The sequence below is a fragment of the Phyllostomus discolor genome, chromosome 6, assembly GCF_004126475.2.
Source record: "Phyllostomus discolor isolate MPI-MPIP mPhyDis1 chromosome 6, mPhyDis1.pri.v3, whole genome shotgun sequence".
In the NCBI taxonomy this organism is placed as follows: domain Eukaryota; kingdom Metazoa; phylum Chordata; class Mammalia; order Chiroptera; family Phyllostomidae; genus Phyllostomus; species Phyllostomus discolor.
The window spans coordinates 86,207,237-86,229,452 of NC_040908.2; the positions used below are offsets into that span (position 1 = coordinate 86,207,237).

A 22,216-nucleotide genomic window follows, 5' to 3' on the forward strand; every position below is an offset into this window, starting at 1 on the left:
TGATTTGACTGTTGGTATGTTTGAAGTTGACCCAGTGTCTCCTTAGTCTATCCTTGTTTTGGGGGATTCTTTTTCTCTTCTTGCTGTTCTGGTTGAATGTTTTTTTTCTTTCTTATGTTACAAATTATTGATTTAATTGTTGATTTCATCCATTCCTCTCTTGGTTCCCTGTAAATTGTTCCTTATTTTGATTAGTGTAATCTTCATTTCTACCTAGTTCTTTTTTACGCTATTGAAGTACCCAGTGAGTTCTTTGAGCATCCTAATAAACAGTGTTTTGAATTCTGCATCTAATAGATTGCTTATCTCCATTTTGTTTAGTTCTTTTTCTAGAGTTTTGTTCTTTTCTTTCATTCGTGCCATATTTCTTTGTCCCCTCATCTTGGCTGCCTTCCTGTGTTTGTTTCTATATACTAGGTAGAGCTGCTTTGACTCCCTGTCTTAGTAGTGTGAACTATTGTAGAAAAGTACAACAGTAAGTTGGAGCCTTAGTAATTGCCAAGGTGGGGCAACCCGTTTGAACCAGGCTGATGGAGTCTCTGATATGGTGTTGCCTCTCTATGGCTGTGTGGAGGGGGAGGGCTCAGAAGGAGGACAATGCTGCTGCCTGGCCTCTGGAGTTTTGTTGGAGAGGAAGCCGTCCTCTAGCACTCGCCCTGATGCCAAACACTTCAGTTTTCCCTGTATGCCACTGTTGCTCTTACAGCTGCTGCCCTGGGTCTGGAGCCCAGAAGAAGTGAGTCTGTGTAAGTCCTAAGTCCATTGTGGGCCTTTTAAGAGGAGACACCTGATAATCCACAGTTTCTTCCACTGCCCCCCACACACTGGTTTTTATAGCCAGAAGTAATGGGGACTTACCTTCCTGGCACTGGAACCCTGAGCTGAATGGTCTGGTGTGGGCTGAGATCCCGCATTTTTGAGGTATCCCTCATGATTTTTATCTACCCCACATGGGTGTGGGACTGCTCATTCTACATCTATGCATCTCTGCTCCTCCTACGTGGATGAATGTGACTTCTTTAATTTCCTGGTTGCCAGACTTCCATACATCTCAATTTTTCTGACAATTCTGGATGATAGCTAAATTGTAGTTCAGTTGTAATTTTTGCTGTGCTTGTGCAAGGAAGCAAACCGTGTTTACCTATGCCTCTATCTTGACCGAAGTGTGGACTTCTCTTTCTGAGATCCATTTTTTAATCATTTTACTGTTGACTGAAAAACCAGAGTAGATTTCTGATGCACAAAATCCAGATTTTCCTAACTGGGTCCTCTATTATCAGTCATCAAACTACGTCTCTCTAGTGTTATTCCTTAACATAAACCTCTTGGGACAAGCAGATACTCCTCCTGTTTCCCCTGTAAACCATGTTCACTTCCTCCTTTTGTCTTCTTCTCTCTTTTACCACCATCTCTAGGACATCTTGTCAACTACCGTGGTTCCCAGTGATTTCTCTCTCTCTGAACTCTGATTTCTCTTATAATACTTAATTTCTGTATTTTGTGTATGCTAATGTCATTTCCTGACCTAAATTATAAGTATAATAACAGAGACATGTCTTACAGGAATTTTATATACCCTAGTTTAGGATTCACCAAATAGGTACTTAATAAAGGATTTGATGAAGCTTAGATTTATTTTAATATAATTTACTGAATGCTGCTAATTCATTGTTAATCAAGGACTTTGAGTACTTAATACCGTAACCCTTCTGTCCTACATATTGGGAATAATTTGAATTGACAGTAACCAGTAATGTAGGTTGAACAAAAGAGTAAATCATTTGAATTGGTTCTTCTTCATCAGTCAAGTCTCACATTTCACCCAGTTAGTCAAAGATTCCTTCTAATATTGCAACTATTTGTATAGTCCTGTATGGTTTACAAATTTTATTTAAATGAATCATCTCATTAAATCCTCACTACAACTCTTTGAGGTAAATGATATTTTCCTTATTTTACAAAAGAAGAAATTGAGGTATAAAAACTTAAATGAGCGTGGGTCACTCAGCTATTTTGTGGTAGAGCCCAGACCTGAATCTAGGTTTCTGACTTAGAACTCCTGTTCTAATTTTTTAAATAATATTTTTCCAGCTTTATTGAGATATAATTGAAAAGAACTACATTGTACAAGTTTAAGGTATACAATGTGATGACTTGATATGTACATATCAAATATAGTGAAATGATTATTACAGTAAAGTTCGTTGACACATCCATCATCTCACACAGTTACCATATTTCTGTGGTGAGAAAATTTAAGATCTACTCTCTTAGAAGATTTCAAGTATACAGTACTATATTATTACGTGTAGTCTCTGTGCTGTACATTAGATACCCAGAACTTAGTCATCTTGTACCTGAAACTTGTGCCTTTTGAGCAACATCTCATCTCCCCAGCCCCCTTGTAGCCACCATCTACTCTGTTTCAATGAGTTCGACTTTTTTAGATTCCACATGGAAGCGAGATATCATATATTGTCTTTCTCTGTCTGACTTAGCATAATGCCTTCAAGTTTCATTCATGTTGTCACAAATAACAGTGTTTCCTTCTTTTTTATGACTAAGTAATACTCCACTGTGTGTATTGTATACATAACACATTTCATCCATGATGGCCATTTAGGTTGTTTCCTTGTCATGGCTATTGTGAATAATGCTGCATTGAACATAGGGGTGCTCATATCTCAAGACAGTGATTTTATTTCCTTCTCATATATACCCAAAAGGAGGATTTCTGGATCATAAGTTAGTTTTGTTTTTAATTTTTTGAGAAACCTTCTTACTGTTTTCCATAATGGCTGTACCAGTTTGCATTTCTACCAACAGTGTACCTACCAACAGTGTACCTTTTCCCGGCCTCTTCTTTAGCACTTGTTATCTCTTGTCTAAATTTTTTTTTTAAAGAATTTTTTTAATGTATTTATTTTTAGAGAGGGAAGGGAGAGAGAGAGAGAGAGAGAGGGAGAAACATCAATGTGAGGTTGCTGGGGGTTCTGGCCTGCAACCCAGGAATGTACCCTGGCTGGGAATCGAACCTGAGACACTTTGGTTCCCAGCCCGCACTCAATCCACTGAGCTACGCCAGCCAGGGCTTCTTGTCTTTTTGATAGTAGTCATTCTAACAGGTGGAGGTGATATCTTATTGCAGTTTTGATTTGCATTTCCCTAATGATCACTGATACTAAGCACCTTTTCACGTACTGGCATCTTTGGAAAAGTGTCTGTTCAGGTCCTTGGCCCATTTTTAAATCAGGTTATTTGTTTTCTTGCTATTGAGTTGTATGGGTTCCTTATATCTTTTGGGCATTAATGCCTTATCAGATATGTGGTTTGCAAGTATTTTTTCCATTTAATAGATTGCCTTTTTATTTTGTTGATTGCTAGGACTTCTTATTGTAATTACCTTATTTCCTTTCTAATGGAGAACCTGCCCTTGATCAAACTAACCATTTTTCTGCTGAAGGCCTTTGTCCTTGTGTGTTTTAGTTGTTAAGTAACTGCTTCCCAAGAAAAAAATAATCTTTAGCAGGTGTTTTCTAGAAAGAATTGAAAGAGATTAATTTCAAAACATGGATTAGTATCATAATTAATATGATTTTGCCTTGGTATCTTTCTAAAAGCTTTACTTTAAGTGGAAATTACATATGGATGGTTGAGTGGAGCCTAAAATTAACTGGGATAGTTTAGTATTAAATAGTTACTACCACATATTTGGTAGACCATGTACCCAACACCAAATCTAGGTAATCAGGCCTGTATTAGGCCTGGCTGAGGTCAGGTATTGAAATGTTATACACAGAGGTCACTCACCGAAAGAGGTCTAGGCATGAGACCCTTGCTGCTTCTACTTGATTATAGAGGCATGGCACTTGCAAAACTTTTAAAAACTCATTTCACATTTTTAAAGTTGTTGGGAGGATTTTGTAAGGTGGGTGTTTCAGACCCAAAGGGCTGCTTCCTAAAGTGTTTATGCAAAGGGTCATTTTTAGAGAGTTATGTGGAATGGAATTGGATCTGATGTCAGTTCTCAGTGTGCTTTCTCTCCCCTGGAGGAATAGCCTATCTGTACTGCCAGATGTGAGACTGAAGTCTTTTTACATGTAAATAATGCTGGGAGAGAGTGAGAATATTATACTTTAAGTTAGAAGTTGGGGAAGAACAGAGTTTAAGCTAGAGATGACCGAGTTGTTCTGATACGCACTTTAAATAATCTTTAATTGTGTATAACCCATAAGCCTAAATTTGCATAAAACATAAGTGTACAGTAAATTAATAATAATATAAAATAGAGCAAATACCTGTGTAACCATCACCCAGGTCCAATATTAGAACATTGCCAGCAACCAGAAGGCCTTCACAATTCCTTTTGTCACTCCCCGCTCCAGATGGAATTTCCTGACTCTTCAATAGCAATTTCTTTGCTTTTCTCTTTACATTTATTCCTTTTATATACATTTTAAAATAGTTTGTTAGTTGTGCCTGTTTTAGAACTTCATATACATGGAATCATATTGTATTTTTTGTCCTAATCCTTTCATTTAATATTTTGGTTTTAATAAATCACACTTGTTGTTGCATGTATCTGTAGTTTGTTCTCTTTTATCACTATATAGTATTTCATTACATGACTATACCACAGTTTATTAGATTACTGTTGATGGATGTTTGTTTTTTTCCCAACTGGACAAATTGCAAATAATGCCACTTTGAACATTCTTGAACTTGTCTTTTGTTGCACGTATTTCTGTTGGATATACTTAGTTTGGATCATGTAAAATAATCATTTTTGTGCATTAAACAGTCAAAAATTAATGATTTCATATGGTTCAATGTAATACCGAGGAGTAGAATTATTGGACCATAGAAAGTACATATGTACAATTTTAGTAGATTCTGCCAAACAGTTTTCTAAAAATCTTGTACCAACTTAGTCTCTTGCCAGCAATGTATAAGAGTTACTTCATATTCTAGCCAATAATGGTACTGTAATTTTTTGTTGTAGTTTTTTTAAAAAATGTATTTTATTGATTATGTTATTACAATTGTCCTATTTTTTTCTACCCCTTATTCCGCTCTGCCCTGCTCCTCCCCACCCACCAGTATTCTCCCCTCTTAGTTCATGTCCATGGATCGTACATATAAGTTCTTTGGATTCTCCATTTCCTATACTATTCTTAACCTTCTCTTGTCTGTTTTGTACCTACCATTTATGCTTCTTATTCCCTGTGCCTTTCTTCCCATTCTCCTCCACCCCCTCCCTGCTGATAACTCTCCATGTGATCTCCATTATTGTGATTCTGTTCCTGTTCTAGTTGTTTTCTTAGTTTTAGTTTTCCTTGGTATGTTCCTCCTTGGGTCCACCTTCTTTGGGACTCTCTTAGCTTCCTGGATGTCCTGGAAGTCTATTTCCTTTGCCAGAATGGGGAAGTTCTCGTTTATTATTTGTTCAAAGAACTTTTCCACTTGTTGCTCTTCCTCTTCCCCTTCTGGTACCCCTATAATTCAGATGTTGGAACGATTAAAGATGTCCTGGATGTTCCTAAGCCTCTCCTCATTTTTTTTGAATTCTTTCTTCTCCATTCCTTTCTGTTTGGTTGTTTCTTTCTTCCTTCTGGTCCACTGCATTGATTTGAGTTCCAGTTTTCTTCCCTATTGGTTCCCTGTGCATTTTCCTTCATTTCACTTAGTGTAGCCTTCATTTTTTTAATCTAATTTGCGACCAAATTCAACCAATTTGGTGAGCTTCCTGATCACCAGTGTTTTGAGCTGTGCATCTGATAGGTTGGCTATCTCTTGTTTGCTTAAAAGTATTGGCTCTGGGGCTTTGATTTTTTTTCTTCAGTTTGGGCCATTATTTGCAGGGATGGGGGTCTGGTAGAGCCTCTTACGTATGAGGGGCAGAGCCTTAGGTGTTCACCAGGGCAGGGCAACCCAGTGGCTGGGTTGTGAGGGGCCGAGACCCCTCTCCGCCCGGCTGCCCAACTCCACCCTTCCTACTGGTCTGAATGAATGTGTATATTTTCACTCCTTGGTTGTCCGACTTCCATGCAGTTCAGTTTTCTGTCAGATCTGGTTGTTATCTTGTTTCTAAATTGTTGCTGACCTTATTTTGGTTGTGTGAGGATGCACAGTGTGTCTACCTATGACTCCATCTTGGCCGGAAGTCCTGACATCTGCCCTTCCATTCTAAATGAGCTTTCCTGGATAGAGTAATCTTGGATGGTAGGTCCTTGCCTTTCATGACTTTAATATTTCTTTCCAGCCCCTTCTTGCCTGCAAGGTTTCTTTGGAGAAATCAGCTGATAGTCTTATGGGCACTCTTTTATAGGTAACTCTCTCCTTTTCTCTTGCTGCTTTTAAGATTCTCTCCTTATTTTTAAACTTAGGTAGTGTAATTATGATGTGCCTTGGTGTGTTCTTCCTTGAGTCCAACTTCTTTGGGACTCTTTGAGCTTCCTGGACATCCTAGAAATTTATTTCCTTTGCCAGATTGGGGAAGTTCTCCTTCCTTATTTTTTCAGATAAGTTTTCAATTTCTTGTTCTTCCCCTTCTCCTTCTGGCATCCCTATGATTCAGATGTTGGAAAGTTTAAAGTTGTCCTGGAGGTTCCTGAGGCTCTCCTCATTTTTATGCATTCTTGTTTCTTCATTCTGTTCTGGCTGAGTGTTTATTTCTTCCATTTGTTCCAAATTGTTGATTTGAGTCCCAGTTTCCTTCCCTTCACTGTTGGTTCCCTTTATATTTTGCTTTATTTCACTTTTCATAGCCTTCACTTCTTCCTCTATTTTGTGACCATACTCAACCATTTCTGTGAGCATCCTGATTACTAGTGTTTTGAATTCTGCATGTGATAGGTTGGCTAGTTCTTCATCACTTAATTCTGTTTTTGGAGTTTTGATCTGTTCTTTCATTAAGGCCATATTTTTTGTCTCAACACTGCTGTTACGTTGTGATGGGTGGAGCCTTAGGTGTTCATGAGGATGGGGCAACCCAGGTCTCTGTGTTGTGGCACTGTATATGAGGGAGGGGTCTGAGAGGGAACAATGCTGCTTGCTTCACTACCCACAAGCAGATTGGGCCCTTCTGGTGCTGACTCCCAGGTGGGTGGATCTGTGTACATTTTAGGACCCTGTGGTTCTCTCTAGCAAACTCTCCTGTGAGGCTGGGTATTTGTCCCGCTGCCACAACCCCAAGTTTTTACCACCAGAGGTTTTAAGACTTTCTTTTCCTGTGGTGGGGCCCTGGGTTGTGTGATCTGGTTTTGCTCCCAGTTTCTCTACAGGCAAATGTGGGACCACCTGGTTCGCCAGCCACCGCCTCACCCTCCTGGACTTCCAGCCTCTGGCTTGAGCCCTCCCTGGCCAGACTGCTCTTCTCTGCCCCTCTTCACCTGTTGAATGAATGTTCTTCTTTAACTCTGTGGTTATTGAACTTCCATACAGTTGGATTTTCTGGAAGTTCTGGTTATTTTTTGTTTTTAATTTTGTTGTCCTTCTTTTGGTTGTGCAAGGAGACAAAGTGTATCTACCTAATGTCTCCATCTTGGCCAGAAGTTCTGTTGTGGTTTTGGCTTACATTTCTTTGGTTTCAAATAGCATGTTTTCATTTGTTTTGTTTTGTTTTTTTTGCCATTTAGATTTATTGATATAAAATACCTTAATACTATTCAGGTCATTTGCCCATTTTTCTATTGGAAGTTTTAGAAGGTCTGTCTTGGTCTCTTGGTCTTATTGATTAGCAGGTGTTCCTTTTCTTTTTTTTTTTGGTAAAGATTTTATTTATTGTTAGAGAGAGGGGAAGGGAGAGAGGATGAGAGGGAGAGAAACATCAATGTGTGGTTGCCTCTCATGTGTTCCCTCCTGGCCCGCAACCCAAGCATGTGCCCTGACTGGGAATTGAACCAGTGGCCCTTTGGTTCACCGGCTGGCACTCAGTCCACTGAGCCACACCATCCAGGGCAGCAGTTGTTCTTTGTATATTCGAGATATGAGTCCTTGATTGTTGAATGTGTTGCATATATCTTCTCCCATTCCATGGCTTGTCTCTTCACTCTCTTAATAGTGTCTTTGATGAATAGATATTTCCAATTTTAATGTAGTCAAATTTATCTATCACTTCTTTTACAATTGATGATTTTTGTATATTATCTAAAAAGACTTTGACCTTGAGATCTTGAAGACATTTTCCCATATTCTAAGAACTTTATTGTTTTGTTTTTCACATTTAGTTCTATAATCCATCTGAAGTTGACTTTTGTATACAGAGTGAGGTTGAGTTACAATGTCATATTTCCCCCAATGTATATCCAGTTGTGCTAGCATCAGTTAATGAAGGAGACCACCTTTCCCCATTGCTATGACATGAGGTGTCACTTCAGTCATAAACCATCATCCATATATGCCTGCATCTGTTCTAGGCTCTATTCTGTTCATTGGTCTGTTGATAGATTTTTGCCCTAATACTTCATTGCCTTAATTATGTTGACTTTATAGTAGGTAAGTTCCTCCACCTGGTCTTCTCTTCTGAGAGTGCCTGGCTGTCCTTTTCCTATATTTCCATATATGTTTTGTAATCAGCTTGTCGAATTTCACCATAAATGTCTCTTGGGATTTTTATTAAGATTGTTCTTCCTCTATCTATCAATTTATTTAGAATTTTCATCTTTATAATAGTGAATCTTTGATCTAGGCATGAAATTTATCCCTCCACTTAATAAGGCCTACTTTATTATCTATCATATCTTTTAACAATAAAATTCATTACTTAAATGATTTTTTATTGTGATGAAATTTACTCTTTTAACCATTGTTAGGTATACTGTTTATTGACATTAAGTACATTCACACTGTTGTAAAACCATCACCACTCTGTCTCAAGAACTTTTTCATCATCCCAAACTGAAACTAAGTTACCCCTTAAACAAACATTTTTTTATCCATACATCTCCTGATGGACATTTGGGTTTTTTCCATCTTTTGTCTATTGTGGATAATGCTGCTGTTACTGTCAGAATACAAATATGTTTTGAGTCTTTGCTTTCTGTTGTTTTGGTATATACCTAGAAATGGAGTTGATGGATCTGATCTCATGGTAATAAGTGATTTTAAAAAGTGCTACTCGGTGGCTTTTAGTATATTCATAATGTTGTGCAACCATCGCCATTGTATAACTTAGAACAGTTTCATCACCCTCCCCCGGCCAAAAAAAAATTCATACCCATTAAGTAGTTCACCCCTGTTCTTAGCAACCATTAATGTGCTTTCTGTCTCCATGGATTTGCCTATTGTGGACATTTCATGTGAATGAAATCATATAATATATGGTCTTTTGTGTCCAGTTTTTTTTTACTTAGTATAATGTTTTGGAGATTTATGTTGTATCCTTTTTAAGACCAAATGCATGTATATACCATATTTTAATTATAGAGTATACTACATAATAAATCGATCAGTTGATAGACATTTGTCAATAAAATTTTATCATTTTGTTGATAAAATTTTCCATATTTTCTTAGATTAATTCCAAGGCACATGTTTCAGTCCCATTTTAAAAAAGTATATATGTAATATAATTTAAAAATACATAATTTTAGAAAACATAATTTTATATATTGTTTACTTCAGTTTATAGGAATATATTACATTGATTTTATATGCTGTAAGTGTAAAGTTTGATAAATTATCTTAATTCTAAGAATTTATGTCCTTTTGGATTTTATAAATAGCAATCATATGATTGTGATGAATGAATTATTTTTCTTTCCATTTCTTTTACCATTTGTTTTTTTCTTATCATACCATTCTAATTAGAACCTCTATTACAATGTTAACTAGAATAGTAATAACAAGCAGCCTTGAGTTACTGCTGATTCCAAAGAAAAAGCTTTTCTTTTTTTATTTTATTAAAATACTGAGTTTCTTTCACATGTATATTTCAGTCTCCCCACCATTTCCATCTGTCTGACCACCACTACTACTATGTCCTATCATAACATTCCATACATACTTAAAACCATGCAAAGGGTGGAGTTCCATCTTTAAAAACTAAAAAGGCATTTTGTACAACACATTCTTAACAATGGAACCTGGACGATATTTGTCAGACACAGTAGGGAAAGTTCTCACTCTGCATTATAAAAAGGACAGCCAGATATCAACTGTTATAGGAGTGAAATCAGACAGAAAATTTTAACAAACTTTAAACTATTTTCTTAGACTTCCTCCACTGCCAGAGATCTTGAATAGCCTCCTGGTCAGTCATCCAGAAGCAGTTCTCCATATAATGGAGAATTGATGAACTTGGCTTCCACTTGGGAAGTGAACCACCTTTTTCTATAATTGCTTGCATTTTTGCTTTAATGCCTTCTACAGAACTAGGTTCTTTAGGTGTTTTAGGAGTTTTTTCCTGTTTTTTGAAGGATTCTTGACCTCTTGATCTTGGTGTTGATGGTTTTGAGTCTTTCCCATTCTGGTTTGATTTCTATGCAGTTTTGACTGGAGTATTGTATAGATTTCTTTACTGGAACTTTTTCTTCAGTTTCCTCATCCTCAAAATCATCATCTTCATCATCATCATTGTCCTCATCATCATCTTCAGCAGCAAGTTTTACTTTTTTCTGTAGAACCTTGCTGCTGCTTCCAGGGGCAGAACGCTTCCCAGACACATTGAGGAGCTTCATGTCCTCCTCCTTCTCGTCCTCTGACTCTGCATCTTCCTCCACAGCTACTAAGTGCTGTCCACTAATATGCACAGACCCTGAACCACACCCACTTCAACAGTAAGACCACAGGTGGTGTTATTTCAAAGCCACCAAGGGAAACGGCTATACGGACATTTTCAGAGTTGCCAGTGTTACTTTAATTGGACTGCCTTCGTAATTCATTGACTCGGCTTCCACAATGTGCAACTCATCCTTCACACCAGCCCCTAAACTGACTGTTCGTAAAGATAACTGGTGCTCGTTTTCATCATTATCCGACTTAAAGTGATAGTCTTTGTCAGCTTTGAGTTCACAGCCAAAAAGATAGTTCCGGGGTCTCAGAGGGCTCATATCCATGTCCATCGAATCTTCCATGGGGTGGTAGCACGCACTTCGGTGGGAGAGAAGGTGGACAGAGGTACACACAAGTTCTGTTCCTCAGAATAGATATGCAGGACAGAATTGCACCAGGGCCCAAAGAAAAAGCTTTTAACCCTTTACCATTAAATATGAGATTTACTATAGATCTATTCATGTACCAAACAGTTTTTAAAATGTTTTTAAAAATAGTTTTATTTAAAAATATTTTTATTTGAAAATAACAGTTGCTGTACAATATTATATTAGCTTCAGTGTACAACCCTGTGATCAGACATTTATAAAATCTATGAAGTGATCATCCTAATAAATCTAGTACCCATCTGAGACTGTATATAGTTATTACAGTATTGTTGACTGCAGTCCCTATGCTGTACTTTACATCCCCATGACTGTTCTATCACTATGTTTGTACTTCTGAATCCTTTCACCTTCTTCATCCATCCCCTTTCCCATCTAGACATTGTCAAAGTGTTCTCTGTATCTGTGAGCCTGTTTCTGCTCTGCTTGTTTGTTTATTTTGTTTTTTCAGATTCCACACATAAGTAGAATCATCTGGAATTAGTCTTTCTCTGTATGACTTACTGCACTCAGCACAATACACTCTAGGTTCATTCATGTTGTTGCAGATGGCAAGATTTCATTCTTTTTTATGGCTGAATCATATCCCTTTGTATATATGCAATGTTTCTTCTTTAACCATTCAGCTATTGATGAACACTTACGTTGCTCCCATGTCTTGGCTATTGTATATAATGCTGCAATAAACATATGGATGTATATGTCTTTATAATTTAGTGTTTGGGGTTTCTTCAGATAAATACCCAGAAGTGGAATTACTGGGTCTCTTATTATAGTCTTTGTTTTAAAGTCTGTTTTGTCTTGGTGTAAGTATTGCTACCTCAGCAGGGTTTTGTTTTGTTTTTTCTATATTTTTTTTCATTTTCAAGAAACAGTTTTTCTATTCCTTTACTTTCAGTCTGAAGTACCTTTTTAAAATTGTTTTTACATTTTAAAAATAGTTTATTTTCATTGTATTGTATTACATATACCTTATCAGATATATCAGTGAATATGTTCTATTCTGTGGGTTGTCTTTTTATTTTATTGATGGTTTCCTTTCCTGTACAAAAACTTTTTAGTTTGATATAGTCTCATTTGTTTATTTTTTTTTGTTTCCCTTGCTTGAGAACGTATATCAGAAAAAATATTTCTATGTGTTTACTGAGCAATATCTGAAATTTTACTGTCTATGCTTTCTTCTAGGATCTTTATGGTTTCCAAACTAACATTTAAGTCTTTAATCCATTTTTAATTTATTCTTGTGTGTGGCATAAGAACATGGTCTAGTTTCACTTTTCTGTATGCATCTGTGCAATTTTCCAACACCATTTATTGAATAAACTATCTTTAGCCCATTGTATGTGCTTGCTTCCTCTGTCAAATATTAGTTGATTACAAAGGCATGGATTTATTTCTGGGGTCACTAATTCTGTTCTCTTGATATATATGTCTGTTTTTATGCCAGCACCTTGCTGTTTTGAATACTGTGGCCTTATAGTATAGTTTGATATTAGGTAGTATGACTCCTCCAACTTTGTTCTTCTTTCTAAGGAATGCTGGTGCTATTTGGGTCTTTTTGTGATTCCATATACATTTTTGAAATATTTGTTCTAGTATTGTGAAATATGTCATTGGAATTTTGATAGGAATTGCTTTGAATCTATAGATTGCTTTGGGTAGTATATATATTTTAATGATGTTAATACTTTCTACCCGTGAACACAGTATGTGCTTCCACTTATTTGTATCTTCTTCAATTTCTTTCAATGTGTTTTCATTTTTTGAGTACAGGTGTTTTACGTCCTTGGTTAAATTTATTCCTAGGTATTGTATTCTTTTTGAAGCAACTGTGACTGGGATTGTTTTGTTGCTGTTAATTTCCCTTTCAATAGTTCTCTATTGGCATATAAAAATGCAACTGATTTCTGGATATTAATTTTCTATCCTGCTCCTTTACTGAATTCATTTTTCAGTTCTAGTAGTTTCTTGGAATCTCTAGGGTTTCCTATGTACAGTATCATGTCATCTGCAAATAATGCCGGTTTTACTTCTTCTTTTCCAATATGGATGCCTTTTATTTCTTCTTGTCTGATTGCTGTGGGTAGGATAAGAGAGTTGAAAGTGGACATCCATGTCTGTTCCTGATCTTAAGGGGAATGTTTGTAGTTTTTTGCCCATTGAGTATGATGCTGGCAGTGGATTTGCCATATATGGCCTTTGGTGAAGTTTAGATGTGTTCTGTCTATTCCCACTTTGCTGAGAGTTTTTATCATAAATGGGTGCTGGATTTTATCCTATACTTTTTCTGCATCTATTGATATAAACATGTGGCTTTTATCTTTCATTTTGTTTACGTGGTATATCACATTTATTGATTTGCAAATGTTGTACCAACCTTGCATCCCCAGAATAATCCCATTTGACAACAGTGTATGATCTTTTTGATGTATTGCTGTATTCAGTTTGCTAAAATATTGTTGAGGATTTTAATATCTATGTTCAAGAGGGATATAGGCCTATAATTTTCTTACTTTGTAATGTCTTTATCTGGTTTTAGAACTAGGATGATCCTGGCCATGTAAAATGAGCTAGGCATATTTTGACAAGGAGAGGTATGAGTTCTTCTTGGAATGTTTGGTGAAATTTGCCTGTGAAGCCACCCAATCCGGTGCTTTTGTTTGTTGGTTACTGCTTCAAGTTCACTAGGTGTAATCTGTTTATTCAGATTCTATGATTCTTCCTGATTTAGTTTTGAAAGAGTGTATGTTTCTAGGAATTTATCCATTTTGTGCAGGTTATCCAATTTGTTGGGATATAGTCGTTCATAATATTTTCTTACAATCCTTTGTATTTCTTTTGTGTCAGTTGTTACTTCTCTTTCATTTCTGATTTTATTTATGAGGGGCCTCTCTCTTTTTTTCTTGATGAGTCTGGTTAAAGGTTTGTCCATCTTGTTTAACCTTTCAAAGAATTAGCTTTTGGATCATTGATCTTTTGTTTGTGTGTTTGTTTGTTTTTAGACTCTATTTCGTTTATTTCTGCTAAAATCTTTATTATTTCCTTCCTGTTACTCACATTGGGCTGTGTTTGTTGTTCATTTAAGTGTAAAGTTAGATTGTTTATTTGTGCCTTTTATTGTTTCTTGAGAAAGGCCTGTAATGCTATGAATTTCCCTCTTAGGACTGCTTCCCTGTGTCCCACAGATTTTAGGTTGTTGTGTTCTCATTTTCATTTGTTTCAAGGTATCTTTTGATTTCTTCCTTGATCCCATTGTTGACCCACTCATTATTTAATAACATGTTATTTAGCTTCTATGTCTTTGTGTATTTTTCAGTTTCTTCTTGTGATTGATTTCTAGTTTCATAGCATTATGGACAGTAAAGATGCTTGACATGATTTCAGTCTTAAATTTTTTCAGACTAGCTTTGGGTCCTAACATGTGGTCTATCCTGGAAAATGATCCATGTGTGCATGAAAAGAATATATATTCTGCTCTGACAGGTTTGGCTTAGTAGATTGAGAGCCAGCATGTGAACCAAAAGGTTACCAGTTCAATTCCTAGTCAGGACACAGCCTGGTTGCTCCAGGTCTCTAGTTGGGCTCGTGCAAGGGCCAGCAAATCAATGTTTCTCTCCCTCTCTTTATTCCTCCCTACCCCTCTCTCTAAAAATAAATGAATAAAAAAATTTTTTAAACAGTGTATATTCTGCTGCTTTGGTGTGAATGCTCTAAATATATCAATTAAATCCATTTCATCTAGGAGTATGTCCTTTAAGGCCACTGTCTCTTGTTGATTTCTGCCTGGAATATCTATCCATTGAAATCTAATGGGGTGTTAAAATCCTCTACTGTGACTGTGTTTCTGTCAATCTCTCCCTTTATGTCCATCAAAATTTGCTCTATATAACTAGGTGCTCCTATGTTGGGTACATAAATGTTTACCAGGGTTATATCCTCTTGTTGGATTGTTCCCTTTATCATTATGTAGTGTCCTTCTTTGTCTCTTACTATAGCCTTGGTTTTAAAGTCTATTTTGTCAGATATAAGTATTGCTGTCCCATTTTTTTCATTTATGTCATCATGAAATACCTTTTTCTATCCCTTTGCTTTTAGCCTGTGTGTATCTTTCATTTTGAGGTGGATTTCTTGGAGACAGCATATATGTGGGTCTTGTTTTCTTATTCATTTAACTACTTTATGCCATTTGATTGGAGCATTTAAGACATTTACATTTAACGTGATTATTGATAGATGCATGTTTATTGACACCTTATTTTTATTATTTCCCTCTGTTTTTTTTCTTCTGCTTCTACTTCTCCTCCTCCTCCTTCTTCACATCCTCTTCATCCCCCTCCTTTACCTCCTTCCCCTCCTCACTCTTCCCCTTCATCTTTTTCTTTTCCTTTTTCTTCTTTTCCTTCTCTGACTCCTCCTCCTCTTTCTTTTTGGAGGCCCTTAATATTTCTTGCAATACTGTTTTGGTGGTAAAAACTCCTTTAGCTTTTTGTTGTCTGGAAAGCTCTTTATTTCTCCTTTAATTTTAGATGATAGCCTTTTTGGGTAATGGAGCCTTGGTTGTAGGTCTTGCTTTTCATCACCTTGAATACTTCATGCCAATTTTCTTCTGGCCTGAAATGCTTCTGTTGAGAATTCAGATGACAGTCTTACGGGAGCTCAGTTGTAGGTAACTAACTGCTTTTCTCTTGTGGCTTTTAAGATTCTCTCCCTGTCTTTAATCTTTGGCATTTTAACTATGATGTGTATTGGTGTGGGCCTCTTTGCGTTCATCTTATTTGGCCTCTTTGTGCCTTCTGAACTACGTGTCTTTTTCCTTCACCAGGTTAGGAAGTTTTCAGTCATTGTTTCTTCAAATATATTCTCAATCCCTTGCTCACTCTCTTCTTTTTCTGGTATCCCCATGATGTGGATGTTGTTATGCTTCATGTCCCTAAGGTTTCTTTAACTCACCTAATTTTTAAAATTCTTTTTGTTCTTTTTTTATTAAACAGATTTTATTTATTTTTAGGGAGAGGGGAAGGAAGGGAGAAAGAGAGGGAGAGAAACATCAATGTGTGGTTGCCTCTTGCATGCCCCTACTGGGGACCTGACCAGCAACCCAAGCATGTGCGGCCTTGAGAATTCAACCAACAGCCCTTTGGTTCACAGTCCAACACTCAATCCATTGAGCCACTCCAGCCAGGGTCTTTTTTTCTTTTTTCTGCTCTGCTTGGATGTTTTTTTCTACCTTGCTTCCAAATCACTGATTCTATCTTCTGTTTCATCTAACCTGTTTATTCCTTTCAGGATATTCTTTATTTCAGATATTGCATTCTTTATTTTTGACTGGTTCCTTTTTATGGTTTCTGTGTCTTTTTTCATGCTGTTGAGCATCCTTATAATCATTACTTTAAGCTCAGTATCTAATAAATTGCTTGGCTCCATTTCATTTAGCTTTTCTTCTGGAGAATTCTTTTATTTGGGATCTGTTTCTTTGTCTTCTTATTTTGGATCTCTTTGTGTTTGTTTTTATGGATTACACAGATCTGCAAAGACTGTGGTGCAGACCTGCCAGATGCTGACTGTGACTGGCCCTGGACAACCTGTTTGTAGCTGTCAGTAATCCACAGCTTGTGTCTCTCTCTGCTGGTCCTGGGTGGGTGCAGAAAGGACCAAGCTGTGCACCAAGGCTATCTTTTACCAGCACCAGGCCTATGGAGGGTCAGCTAAAGTCAGAGTTCCACCACTGCATGCAGGATTTCTGTTAGGCTTAATCATTGTGCCTCCAGCTCTACTTCTCAGCAGCCAGGCTTAAGCTCCACAGGGTAGGGTGACAGGGATTCTTGTGAGTGGGTCATTTACTCGCCCCACCCCCTCCTGCCCAGCTGATGCTGTTTGGGCAGTTGTGGTCTGCCTGAGAAAAATGGCTTCTGCAGTATGAGTAATGACTCAGCACAGAGATCCTGACAGCTGGCCCTTCAGCTCTTTCCTCAGAGCCATTAACCCCAGACTGTCCTCACTTGGCTGTGCCAGAGCCCAGGAAAAGTGGCAGCCTTGTTGTCATGATGTAGTTTCTTCTGTAAGTCCTTGGTTTCTCTCCAGCTTCTCTCCAGCTACTGTTCAATTGGTTATTCAGGATGATTTTTCTATAGCTTAGCTGTAATTCCAGTTTGGTCCTGGGAGGATGTTAGTGTAGCTTCTACCTACCCTGCCACCATCTTGGATCTTGGAGTGAGTCTCTTATAGATAGCATTTGTAAAGGTTAGCCACCATATGTCTTCTTTTTTTAAGATTTTATTTATTTATTTTTAGAGAGGGAGGGGAGGGAGAAAGAGAGAGAGAAGCATCAATGTGCAGTTGCTGGGGGGTCATGGCTTGCAACCCAGGCATGTACCCTGACTGGGAATCGAACCTGTGACACTTTGATTCGCAGCCCACACTCAATCCACTGAGCTAGGCCAGCCAGGGCTTTCCATATATCTTTTAATTGGAGCATTTAATACATTTGCATGTAAAATAATTGTTCATGGATGTATATTTATTTTTAAATTCATATTTTTATCATTTTTTCTTCTTCGAGAAGACCCTTTAACATTTCTTGTAATGTGTCTTGGTGTGGGCCTCTTTAGGTTCACTTTGTTTGAGACTCTGCGCTTCTTGGACTTGTCATTTATTTCCTTCGCTAGGTTAGGGAAATTTTCCATCGTTATTTTTTCAAATAGGTTTTCAATTTCTTTGCTCTTTCTCTTCTTCTGGAATACCCAAGATTCGAATGTTGGTATGCTAAAGTTGTCTCAGAGGCTCCTTGTCCTATCCTCATTTTTTAAAATTCTTTTTCCTTTTTCTATTCTGATTGGGTATGTTTGTCTTCCCTATTTTCCTAATTGCTGATTTGATCCCCTGCTTCATCTACTCCAGTTAGTTACCTTTAATGTATTCTCCATTTTATTTCATGTATCCTTTATTTCTGATTGATCCTTTTTTATGTTTTCTATCTTTACTTTTATGTTTCCTATCTCTTTGTTGAAATTCTTACCAAGTTCATCTACTCTTCCTCTAACCAGTGTTTTGAACTTTACATCTGGTAGATTGCTTGTCTCCATTTTGTTTAGTTCTTTTCCTGGAGTTTTGTTTTGTTCTTTTATTTGAGACATGTTTCTTTGTCTTTTCCTTTTGACTGAGTTCCTTTTTTTGTTTCAATGTGTTCAGTAAAGCTGCTACACCTCTCAGTCTTGGTAGAATAGACTTATGTAGTAGGTGTCCTATAGGGCCCAGTGGCATAGCCTACCTAGTCACCCAAGCTGGGTGCTCCAGGTGTGCCCCTGTGTGGACTGTCTGCACCTTTTTGTTGTAGTTGAGCTGTGATTGCTGTTGGCACATTGATAGGAGGGATTGACCAGGCCAATTGAATGCGAGGACTGGTTGTGTGCAGGATCTACTGTTCTGGGGCCAACCTCACAGAGCAGAGCTCACTTCAGCAGGGCTCAGGTACCTGCCAGTTCACCCCTTGAGTGTGTTGATGATGGATGTGGTTCTGTGGTGCTTCAGTGTGGTTTGAATCTACCAACGGGGTACGGTGACTCTGGGGTCTCTTGGGAGGTGCAGGCCAATGTTAACTGCCATCTGTGCCCTGCCCGGGGCCACTTGGTATGAGGTACAAAGCAATTTATAGCTGGCTGTTGCATATGTTGGGCTTGGAGGTGCACAGTCTAGGCCAATCTGTAAACCAAGGTTGGCTGCTGTTAGTGCTGGACCTAGTGCCACTTATCGAAGGGTACATCGTACACAGGGGCCAGATGCTACTTGTTTGAAACATTTTAGGAAAGTCAGCATCATGTGCCAAGAGAGGCCATTAGTATGGAATAGCCATTGGAGCAGGTTTGGATGGGCCTGCAAATTGGGTCAGGTAGGGCCTCAGGGAATTTCCAGGGTGGGATGAATAGTATAAGCTAGGTAGATGGAGACTTAGATTTGCTACCCACCTGCCCACTTTGAGGGAGGGTCTAAGAAAAGGAACAATGGCCTCTATCAATGCTTCTGTCTGGGAGACAGCTGCCCCTCCAGCCCTTCTCCTGAAGCCTGACAATTCAATTCCTTCCCATGTGTCCCAGGTGCCTTTCAAGCTGCTGCGCCAGTGCTAAAGCTCACAGTGAGTATGTCTGTGCACAGGGATCCCAGGAGCCTCCGTCTCACTCAACCATAATCCCCACTGGTTTTCACATCCAAAAATTATGGAGACTTCTCTTCCTGGCCCTGGAATCCTGGGCTGAGGGTTCTGCTGTGGGGCTGAGACTCTTTGCTCCTCAGGAGGGATCTCCATAGCCAAAATATCCCTCCCTATTTCACCACCACCCATGGATGTGGGACCAGCCCTTTCCATGTCTCTGCCCCTCCTAGTCTTGATGTGGCTTCTTCTTTATATCCTTAGTTACTAGGACTTCTGTTTAGCTAGATTTAGGCAGTTCTGAGTGATGGTTGTTCTGTAGTTTAGTTGTAATTTTGATGTGGTTGTGGGAGGTTCCAATTACTGTGTTTACCTATACTGCCATTTTGATCAGAAGCCTCAAATAGTGAAACCTGACCTTCTATGAGGACTCTTCTTTTTTTTAATCCTTACCCAGGGATACATTTATTGATTTAAAGGGGGGTGGGGAGAGACATTGATGTAAGACAGAAACACTGATCAGTTGCCTCCCCTTTGTGCCCCAACAGAGGAATATACCCACAACCCAGGCATGCACTCTGACCAGGAATCAAATCTGTGACCTTTCTGTACATGGGATGACACTCCAACCAACCAAACCACTCCAGCCAGGATGAGGGAGGATTCTTTTTTCATTTTAATTTTTAATAAACAAGTTAGATGAGCTCCTGAGAGCACTTTGCTTATGATTCAGTCATTTTTTGCGGTCTCGATGTATGACTTTTGAAGTTACTCTGACCTTGGTGCAAACATGGCTTTGCTATGTGTGATTTTAGTTAGTCCTTTAAATCCTTTTAGGGCAAGAACTGTGTCTTATGTGTTTGATCTATATTATTAGTTCTAACTTAATGCCTAGTACATTATAGGGATTTGGTATATGTATCTTGCAAAAAATGAAGTTAATTAGTCTGAGTCTTGGCTTTTTTTTCATTTATAATACAGGGATTAATAGTCCCTTATATAGGCCTTGATATGATAACTTTTTAAATAATGCAGTAGATCCTTGAATAATTTTTTTTCAACATTGTTTCATTATAACATTGGTGAGGTGCTATAGGAATTTAACTCATGTTTATATCAATTAGCCTGTGCTAAAATTGGTTCCTGATACATTGTTTCATTTAAAGTCACAGAACCTAACAACAGTGTTAAGGGAGGACCTGAGGTAGCATAGGAATTTAAGTCCGGGATTTGAAAATACCAGGTGGCCACAAAGCCAAGTTAAGACCAGGTAGTCTGAAGGAGCACAGGCAAAAATGTCATCACCTCTGCAATCCCTACTCAGAAATGCAGAGGTAGCTGATTTTATCTCCCTTCTAGCTTCCTGCTCATCCTACTGACCAGCATGTGCAGTTGAATATGACCTTAGGGTGGCAGTAATGAGCAATCTGGCAGGTGTACAAACATAGTTTATCAGGCAACACATTTGGAAAAGGAAGTCACCTGACCCTGAAATGAAAAATTCTGAAAGCCCACTTTTTTTTTCAAAAAGCTCACCTTTTCGAGCAAGCCTGCTTTGTCCCCAGCTTATAAAAGCAGCCAAACAGAGCCAACCCAAGAGCCAGTTCAGAGGACCTTCCTTCCTTTATGCTGTCTCCCTTGTGCTCGAGCATAAGCTTAATAAAATCTGGCTGGAAACTTCTCTGGGGTTTCCTCTCGATTTCTGTTTTGGGGAACCTAAACACCAATGCCTGGTAATAGACATAATAATCAAAATAATTTTAGGACTGTATAAATGTCACTACTCTTTAACTGTTAAGGACTTGACATTCCACCCTTTGAAGGGAACTGTGAGGCTGATGTGCCCCCGGTGAAAATGGGTTTGACACCCCTGACCTACAAAGCTATAAATTAGAGGTTCCCATAACCCCCTCCTTGGGTTTGATTAATTTACTAAAGCAGTTCATGGAACTCAGAAACATTTTACGTAGTAGATTACCAGTTTATTATAAAAGGATATAACTCAAGAACAGCCTGATGGAAGAGGTACATAGGGCAAGGTATAGATAAAGGGTATAGATCTTTCATGCCCTCTCCCAGCACACCATTCTCTGAATCTTCATGTATTCACCAAACCAGAAGCTATCTGAACCTGTTCTTTGGAATTTTTACAGATGCTTCATCACATAGGCATGATTAATTAAATCATTGGCCATTGGTGATTGAACTCAGTGTCTAATTCCTCTCTCCTCCCAGAGGTCAGTGGTGGGACCAAAAATTCCAACACTCTAATCACATAATTAGTTCATCTGGTGACCAGTCCTCCTCCCTGATTTTTAGGTGCTTTCCAGAAGTCACCCTATTAACATAAAATCATAAAATCAGTTGTGGTTGGAAGGGGCTTGTTATGAATAATGAGGTACCCCTTTCACTTTTATGAGTTTGAAGGCATTTCAGGTACTAACAACAAGAGACCTAATGTTATAACAAAAGATGCTTCCATTGCTCTTATCAATTAGGAAATAACAATGGTTTTGAAAGCTGTGAGCCAGGAACTATGAACCAAAATATATATTTATTATAAATCATAATATCACAGTGATATTTTCCATCTTTGAGTTTTATTTAACCTCGTAGAAACTGTCATCTTTATTTTTTATTTTTTAAAAGTTAAAACTTTATTTAAAATTAAAAAGGTTTACAAATTTTCTCTGCAGCTATTAAATATTCTGATGGCTTCAAGACAAGGGAAAAGAATATAATTATTGTTTGAAATGAACTATTTAACTGCAGAAGGATTCTACAACTTTATAGAATGTTTCATTGAGTTAATTTTGTTATAAGTACAGTACCAAAGTGATTTTAAATGAAATATATTAGTATTCTCCTATGAGCATACTAATATGTGATACTGTCGTGTATCCATGTTTTGAGT

General features: G+C 37.9%; 1 protein-coding gene and 1 pseudogene across 2 annotated transcripts in view; one reads left to right on the forward strand and one right to left on the reverse strand.

The window, feature by feature from the left end:
• The window catches only part of ALG9 (ALG9 alpha-1,2-mannosyltransferase), a 134,935-nt gene that overhangs the window by 83,932 nt on the left and 28,787 nt on the right, over positions 1-22,216 (forward strand). The gene's annotated exons all lie outside the window — the stretch shown is intronic.
• On the reverse strand, positions 9,943-11,133 carry LOC114499556 (annotated as a pseudogene).